The sequence below is a fragment of the Delphinapterus leucas genome, chromosome 18, assembly GCF_059928025.1.
Source record: "Delphinapterus leucas isolate spDelLeu-1000000601 "Yukka" chromosome 18, BTC_Dleu_Yukka2, whole genome shotgun sequence".
Classification (NCBI taxonomy): domain Eukaryota; kingdom Metazoa; phylum Chordata; class Mammalia; order Artiodactyla; family Monodontidae; genus Delphinapterus; species Delphinapterus leucas.
Window position 1 is genome coordinate 24,842,595 of NC_143146.1, and position 8,154 is coordinate 24,850,748.

The 8,154-nt window shown below is 36.5% G+C and overlaps 1 non-coding gene across 1 annotated transcript; it reads right to left on the reverse strand.

The window, feature by feature from the left end:
- Positions 1-6,925: 6,925 nt before the first annotated feature.
- On the reverse strand, positions 6,926-7,032 carry LOC115803267 (U6 spliceosomal RNA). The gene has a single exon (XR_004023952.1). It is a non-coding gene; the product is annotated as a U6 spliceosomal RNA (small nuclear RNA).
- Positions 7,033-8,154: the final 1,122 nt, after the last annotated feature.

The following is an 8,154-nucleotide window of genomic DNA, read 5'->3' on the forward strand; positions in this document are numbered from 1 at the left end:
AGAAATAATAATAACTGCCTTATAAAATTATGTGCTGGGATAGGCTGGTCATGGATTGGGTTAGACTGACACTTGGTCACTAGCCAATTTCAAGAAAATTTCTGTGTAATGAAATACACTGTAAAACACCAAAAAATCCCCAACCCAGTGGCACATCCCTTAACATGATTCTGAGACACCCAAGGTTTAACCAAAGAAATAAAGATTAAAGATTATCTATATAAACTTTCTGAAGTATTTGTATATATTAAGTTGTTAGGAGTTTAGTAAATACTGATTTAAACTCAACAGCAATTATATTTTTCCTGTTTCGACATAAAAAACTGAGCAGAGGAGTTAATAGAGGAAAAATTGAGAAACGGAATTAACGATGGTTCCACTCCTTTTCACTGCCTGCCACCATGAAAAGTGCCAAGTTCACGGGCTTCCCTGGTGGCGCAGTGGTTGAGAGTCCGCCTGCCGATGCAGGGGACACGGGTTCGTGCCCCGGTCCGGGAAGATCCCACATGCCGCGGAGCGGCTGGGTCCATGAGCCATGGCCGCTGAGCCTGTGCGTCCGGAGCCTGTGCTCCGCAATGAGAGAAGCCACAACAGTGAGAGGCCCGTGTACCGCAAAAAAAAAAAGTGCCAAGTTCAAATGACTGCAAAGGTTAAATCTTAGGCCTATTTAATAACTGATACTTTGGATATGGTTGATACTATTCTAAAGCATGGAGAAAAGGAGAACTTTAAAATCTTTTTTCTTACAAACCAGTACAGTAAGTCCCATACATACAAACAAGTTCTGTTCCAAGAACGCGTTCATAAGTCCAAAACAAAGTTAGCCTAGGTACCCAACTAACACAGTCGGCTATATAGTACTGTACTGTAATAGGTTTATAATACTTTTCACACAAATAATACATAGAAAAACAAACACACAAAAAAACATTTTTAATCTTACAGTACAGTACCTTGAAAAGTACGGTAATACAGTACAACAGCAGGCATACACGGGCTGGCATCGAGGGAACAGGCAAGAAGAGTTATCGACAGGAGGAGGGAGAGGAGGTGGGAGGTGGTAGAGCTGAAGGATCATCAGCAACAGGAGACGGAGAGCAAGCTGCAATTTCACTCACGCCTGACGTGGATGGAACAGGTTCTGGCTCCTTGCTCGGTTCAATTCTATCGACCTTCTTGAAAAAACGATCCAGTGATGTCTGAGTAGTAGCTCTTTTTTCTTGTCATATATGACACTGCAGCACTGGATTGCATTCTGAAAGACTGCTGCAACCTTCTTGTACCGTTCTATGTTCGGGTCCTGTGCCTCAAAAACTAACAGTGCCTCTTCAAATAAAGAAAATCCCTTTGCCATTTCCTGAGTCCTGAATCTCTTTGATTTTTCAGTTACTTCTTCCTCTTGTCTCTCCTTCCTCCTTTCTCTGGGCTTCCAATTCCATCTTTTCACCTCACTCCACTCTCTCAATTATCTTCACTTTTGTCTCCATCGTTATCACTTGGTGCTTCTTAGCAGTACCAGCTACATCACTGCCTCTCTTACACTTGCTTCCAGACATCCTGGGCTTGAAATAAAGACACTGTACTACAGTACTCTATACTGTAAAGTACACAAAAGCACAACCACTTGTAGAGGATGCATGCACGTGACAATGTACGCCAGACACATGAACTAACTTGATAGGACATGAGAACTCACGCTCGCATCTTTGAAAGTTGACAACTTGAAGGTTCGTGTGTAGGGTACTTACTGTATATAAATAATAAAGATGCCTAATAAAGATAAGAATTATGAAATATACATATAAACCTATTTAATTAGATAAAAGTATTTTAAAAACATGTTGACAAAGTGAAGATAATACCTGTTTGACTCAGTCTCTCACTCTCACACACACATATAAATACTATACATATATATCATAGAAATACATAGTTATATAAATACAATGATTTTTTTTTTTTGCGATATGCAGGCCTCTCACTGTTGTGGCCTCTCCCGTTGTGGAGCACAGGCTCCGGATGCGCAGGCTCAGTGGCCATGGCTCACGGGCCCAGCTGCTCCGCGGCACGTGGGATCCTCCCGGACTGGGGCACGAACCCGTGTCCCCCGCATCGGCAGGTGGACTCTCAACCACTGCGCCACCAGGGAAGCCCAATACAATGATTTTTGAGAGACAAAATTTTTTAACACAAACCAATATTTGCCAAAAATAGCATTTGATAAAGCTTAATATTCCTGAGTAAAAGAGAAGTTAAATCTAGAGTTGCTATGGTGTAACAATAAAATAGATGCCAGCAGAATACATGGTGTTGCTTTTATAAGTCACAGTTCTATTTCATGCTATTATTTTTTAACAGATATTTAGTTTACTCTCATAACAATATACTGAAAAGTGAATTATATACTAAATATAACTTTTTCTAAAACAACATTCTTAAATTTTCTGGGAATTCCCTATTGACTTCATTAGGTTTTATGGCTCTTACCTAGCTGACATACCTTTTTTCTTGCTGATGAATTCACCCTTATCCAAGGAACCTCCATGGATAGTCATTTTCTTTCTATCAACTATGAAGTAATAGTAATAATAGAAAGATCATATTTCAAACTCTCAACTTCTAAATCCACATGAATTGCCTAGTTTTTAACTCAAATCATGTGAATTTGTCTTCAACTGCTTATATAACAGCTCCACATAGATATATCATTATATTGCAGATTCATCCTGTCCAAAGGTGAGTAATATGTCTTAATTTTGATCCTTACTTTTATTGGAATTCTGACCCTTATTCTTATTGGATAGTAACATCAAGACTCTTTAAAAAGCTTGCAGAGGCAATTATTTTTTAAGGGTTGACAATGTATGTTTAAAGTTAGAATAACTTTAGTACATTATTGGGCAGATTTAATGTTGTAAGGCTTTTAATAATAGAATGTGTTTGTTTTATTTTCAATAATATATTTTAACAATCTGTAGAAGTGGTAGGGAACATTTCTGGTTAGTATTTCTAACAACATGAAACTAACAATTATTAACTACTTGACTGAAGCACTTTAGGCTTAGATGGCTCTAAAGTAATCATGCTTGACATATACAATTCTGCTCCTTAAAAACAGCCACTGAGATTTTAAGAGGCACACTTTACAACCGATTATAGAATATGGCCATACCATTTTTCTAATACTATAGTACAAAGATAAAATGATTAAAATACTCAAATATATTTAGCTATACCTCTCAAAATTAATGTACCTTGAAAATTAAACACACATGTTGTCAAAGTTATCTAGAGTAACTAAGATAAATAATTTTATTATAATTCTCAAAAAAAGAAGTTTAACAAGAGAATCAGAGTCCTAATACTCGGCAAAGCTCTCTAAAGAATTTTCTTTTTCTCTTTTTGATCATTAGCCAGTGATAAGCTTTGAAGACTTTCCTGATAAATCTCCACTATCTTTGCCACAAATAATACATTTCTATACATTTCCTCTTACACTTCCGAGCATGTATTTATATTGCAAAAACAATGACACAGATGACTGAGATGATTCCTCACAAGTTGAGAATCCTCTCTTCTGCTTAATTACACCCCTCACATTAACTCTCATTATTACTAACAACTCAATATTAATACAATCACATATCAACCTTCTGTGAATTTGAGTGCCTTCTCATAAAAAAATTCATGAAACTGATTGAATATCTGAATAATGTAAATGTCAACTACAAATCGGTACTTGCCATTGGCACTTGCCATCTACCTCTACAAGGATGAAATCAGGAGCTGCTGCAGCTGCTGACTTTCAATAGCTCCCTGAAAGGAGTTCAGGGTGAAGAGCAGAAATGAGACACTCTTGTGCTCTGGGAAGAACTGGCAGAACCGGTCTTCAGATAGTTAGATATTTTCAGAAGCCGATTTTATGAGCCCAATTCTTGTATCTCCTCATATCTAGAAAAGCACTAAAATCCTTCATAGTGACGACTGCTCCGCGTGCCTAGCAGAAATCTTCTGCAAAAATATGTCCTTGATTGCATGTTACTCTCCCTTCACCAAAATCACATGTATACTGACCTTCCTTCCCCCCTACCTCTTCGGAGCAGTTTCTCAGAGCTATCTGAAATGCTGTCTCCTGGGCTATAGTCCTCATTTTGCCCCAAATAGAACTTAACTCACAACTCTCATGTTGTACACTTTTTTAAGTCAACATAAAGAGCACAGAATTCTGTTATTTTGAATTGTAGAGCAATTATTGATAATCCATTTCACTTTTAGGACTAGAAAAAAAGGTAAAAAAAAATGTCTGAGACAAAAAATATACAGCAACTTAGGAAAAACATTTATTCTCATTCTCAAGGCTTAAAACTGAACACCAATGCTCTCTGCAGCAATCTTTTGTTTTTCACTACCTTCTGAAAGAATGTTTTTTCTTTCTCATTTTTTCTCTTACCTATTATTTTCTTCCAATATGAACAGTAAATAGATTGTTTGCTGAGTTCAGTAAATTGCATATTATAATCCTTCAAAGCAATAAATGTTTTTATTCATTTTTGTATCTCATTTACGCAAATCTCTCCTACCCCACAGATACCTAGTTTATACAAACTTAAGAAATTTTTATAGTGTCAGAAAGTATTTTAAATTTAAAGTAGACCTACTGATTAGGTGATGTGGTAATATTGCTGAAGATGGAGACTTTTAATATGAATGAGAAAATACAAAAAGCTCGAATTTGAGATATGGCCAAGATATGGACTTTGAAACTGTTTCCTGCCTTGGAACCTAATAAAGTAGGTAAGCTGTGACAAAGTGAGAGAGTGGCACGGGCTACCAAATGTAAAATAGCTAGTGGGAAGCAGCCGCATAGCACAGGGAGATCAGCTCGGTGCTTTGTGACCACCTAGAGGGGTGGGATAGGGAGGGTGGGAGGGAGAGAGATGCAAGAGGGAAGAGATATGGGGGCATATGTATATGTATAACTGATTCACTTTGTTATAAAGCAGAAACTAACACAACATTGTAAAGAAATTATACTCCAATAAAGATGTTAAAAAAAAAAAAGTAGGTTGAATTGTTTTCTTGATATTCACAGTCTTTAATCCATGGATATTGAAAGAAACAAAGTATAGAACAAAGCACTCTCTTAAGGAACGATAAGTCTTTACGATGCTGGAAGCACTATTTCTTTCCGTTATTTAAAAACTATATGGTAAACTACTTTAGCATGTTGTCAGTGACAGCAGAAAACTGGAAATGTTCCTGATTGTTTCTATATCAAGTATTGTTCAAGACTTTGTTTTTCAAGGGGTAATGTATCTAATATTTGGTTTAATGACAATTAAATTACATAACTACATTCTAGCTCACCACAGTTTCAAATATTTTATGGTAAGGAAAATATCACTTTAATCCTAAAGATTTTTAAAATTTTAACATGACGTTTATAAAGTTTTAACTATGATTATTTGGCATGAAGTATTAAAAAAGTGTTTTAACTAGTGTGTTTTAGCCTGGTGGATTCCTGAAAACCTTTCATAGATGTGATTGCAAGCTTTGAAAATTTTACCGCACATGTATTTGCATTCTATTGACAAGTGTGTCTACCTTGTTGAAATTAGAACTGAGTGGCCCATGTTATCCAAAGTAAATACAAGTAAAACAGAATGAGATTTAGTTGCATTTTAGTTTATAAAATCTCACCAGCACCACAGAGTTAGTGTATACTTCCAGATAATCTAAGAAATTTTCTGCCTGAATGTTTAAGAAAGTGATAGGTCTATGCAAGTTATTATGTAGGCCTGCCACCGAACCAAGTGAATAAAGATTGTGAAAGATAGTTATTTGATAGAAATTTAATTGTCGTCCAATTTGTAATGTTCTGACTACCTTACTTCTCTCATAGTACCTTTTCCAAATTCTAATACTTGAATATGTTTCAAAAGCAAAAAAACTCAAAAAGATTGCAAATAAACTAGATGAAGCCAGATGGTTGGCAATGTAATATAATAGCATAATCTAATATTAGCTAAGAAGTACAATGAAATATTTTAAGGCCAACTTGGATTCATTTATAGAACATTTAAGGAAATTCTAAAGTAATTAACCCACAACAAAGCAAAATCTGTCAACTATCATGTAAGTGTAGAACAGAGTATAAAATAGAAATTGAAAGAAAGGCACAGACTAGAGAGATACTTTACTAAAAATGGGGTAAATGTCAATGAAAGACCTAATGATACTGACTTGTGTGGCTCTGCCAAAAGAATGACTTGCTTTCTACTCAGTCACTCAACTTAATCTATGTCAGCCAATAAGTTGGCAAGTCCTGACTGTGCACATAAATGCCTATCAGATTTTAGGTGCCTTACTCTTAAAAACGAACATTCAGTCAAAAGATCATAAAACATTTGACTAGAATTCTCAATATAAAAATATAGATAAAAAATAGGATAAGGGAACATGAAATATGGAAGAAAGTTAAACTCAACAAAAATACGACTGAAAAACAATCTCACTTATTAGAAGCAAAGGAAAAAAGAAGTCACACTGGGAATATAACTTAAGCAAGAGTCCACAAAACAGATCAATACACCAGGAAAGAACATTTGGAAATTCTTCCATCATAATTTTTTTCCAACCTTGATAGCATAAATATCATTATTTTGTTATTATGATATATGACATGGGTTTTGCAATTGGGAAACAGAAAGCAAAGAAACAGACATAGCAAGGTGAGAGATGGCAATCGTGTTTATATATTGCAAAAACATTTAGTAAAATATTATCTGTGATAAATTGGAAGAAATACAAGAAGCTTAATGAATCTGTTAGGGGTTAACTATTTGTAAAAAGTCAGGTAATAAATATTTTTGGCATTGTATGCCATATGTTCTCCATCACAACTACCAAAATTTACTATTTTTTAAAAAATATGGAACGCTTCACAAATTTGCATGTCATCCTTGCGCAGGGGCCATGCTAATCTTCTCTGTATCGTTCCAATTTTAGTATATGTGCTGCCGAAGCGAGCACCAACTTTACTATTATAATGAGAAAATGTCCATAGGCTATTTGTGGAAGAATAGTCATGACTGGATTTGGCCCACTGGCACGAGTTCAGAGACTTTCTTCTGAGGAACCTGTTTCCAGTGAATCAGAATAACCATAAATATTGGATGTGGAAAGGAAAAAGTCACAATCCTCACAGGTGTGTTGGCCCATAAAACAAAATCAGCCATGGTACAAAAGTAAATTTAATTGTGTTATCTTCCCACCCCAGCTATAGTTTCAGCTGGTTTCATCATTCCAACTATTAAGTTGAGAGATATAAAGCATGGCATAAAGAATCAATGATATAACTCAGATTATCAGTTATGTCTAGTAGAGAACTTCAGTAGGTTGACTGCTACATGTAACTGACAGGGAGTGAATAGATCAGAAGGTGCCTGGTAAATTTTGAATGAATTGCATTGCCAGAGAAAACACAAGCCATAACAAAACAGAAGAAAAACAAACATAAATCATTTTTGTTTTAAAACAACCTATAGGTCCACAAACATACACCAGCCACAGATGGAACTATTCTACAACACCCAACACAGATAAAGTCATAAAGATGAACAGACAGGAAGAAACCTCCCAAAGGGCATGAGAACAATTACCAAAGGAATTCTTCCCAGGGAGTGAAATCAGGGACTAATCAATGATTTTCTATCTACCACCCCAAGTTGATACGGACCAGTAGCTTTTTTTTTTTGCGGTACGCGGGCCTCTCACTGCTGTGGCCTCTCCCATTGCGGAGCACAGGCTCCAGACGCGCAGGCTCAGCGGCCATGGCTCACGGGCCCAGCCGCTCCGCGGCATGTGGGATCTTCCCGGACCGGGGCACGAACCCGTGTCCCCTGCATCGGCAGGCGGACTCTCAACCACTGCACCACCAGGGAAGCCCTGGACCAGTAGCTTTTGTACTCTCATTCTCATTTTCCAAATTGATGTTTTCTGTTTAGTTTTTTCTTTGTGGATTTCTGTCTCAATTTCTCTATTGTATATGGACTATGCATAGAAATGACAAATAATAGGACTTGGGTTGGAGAGATAACAGGTTTTCTTTCTTTAGACCATAGGTCAAAAGACCAAAGGATATCACATCCATAC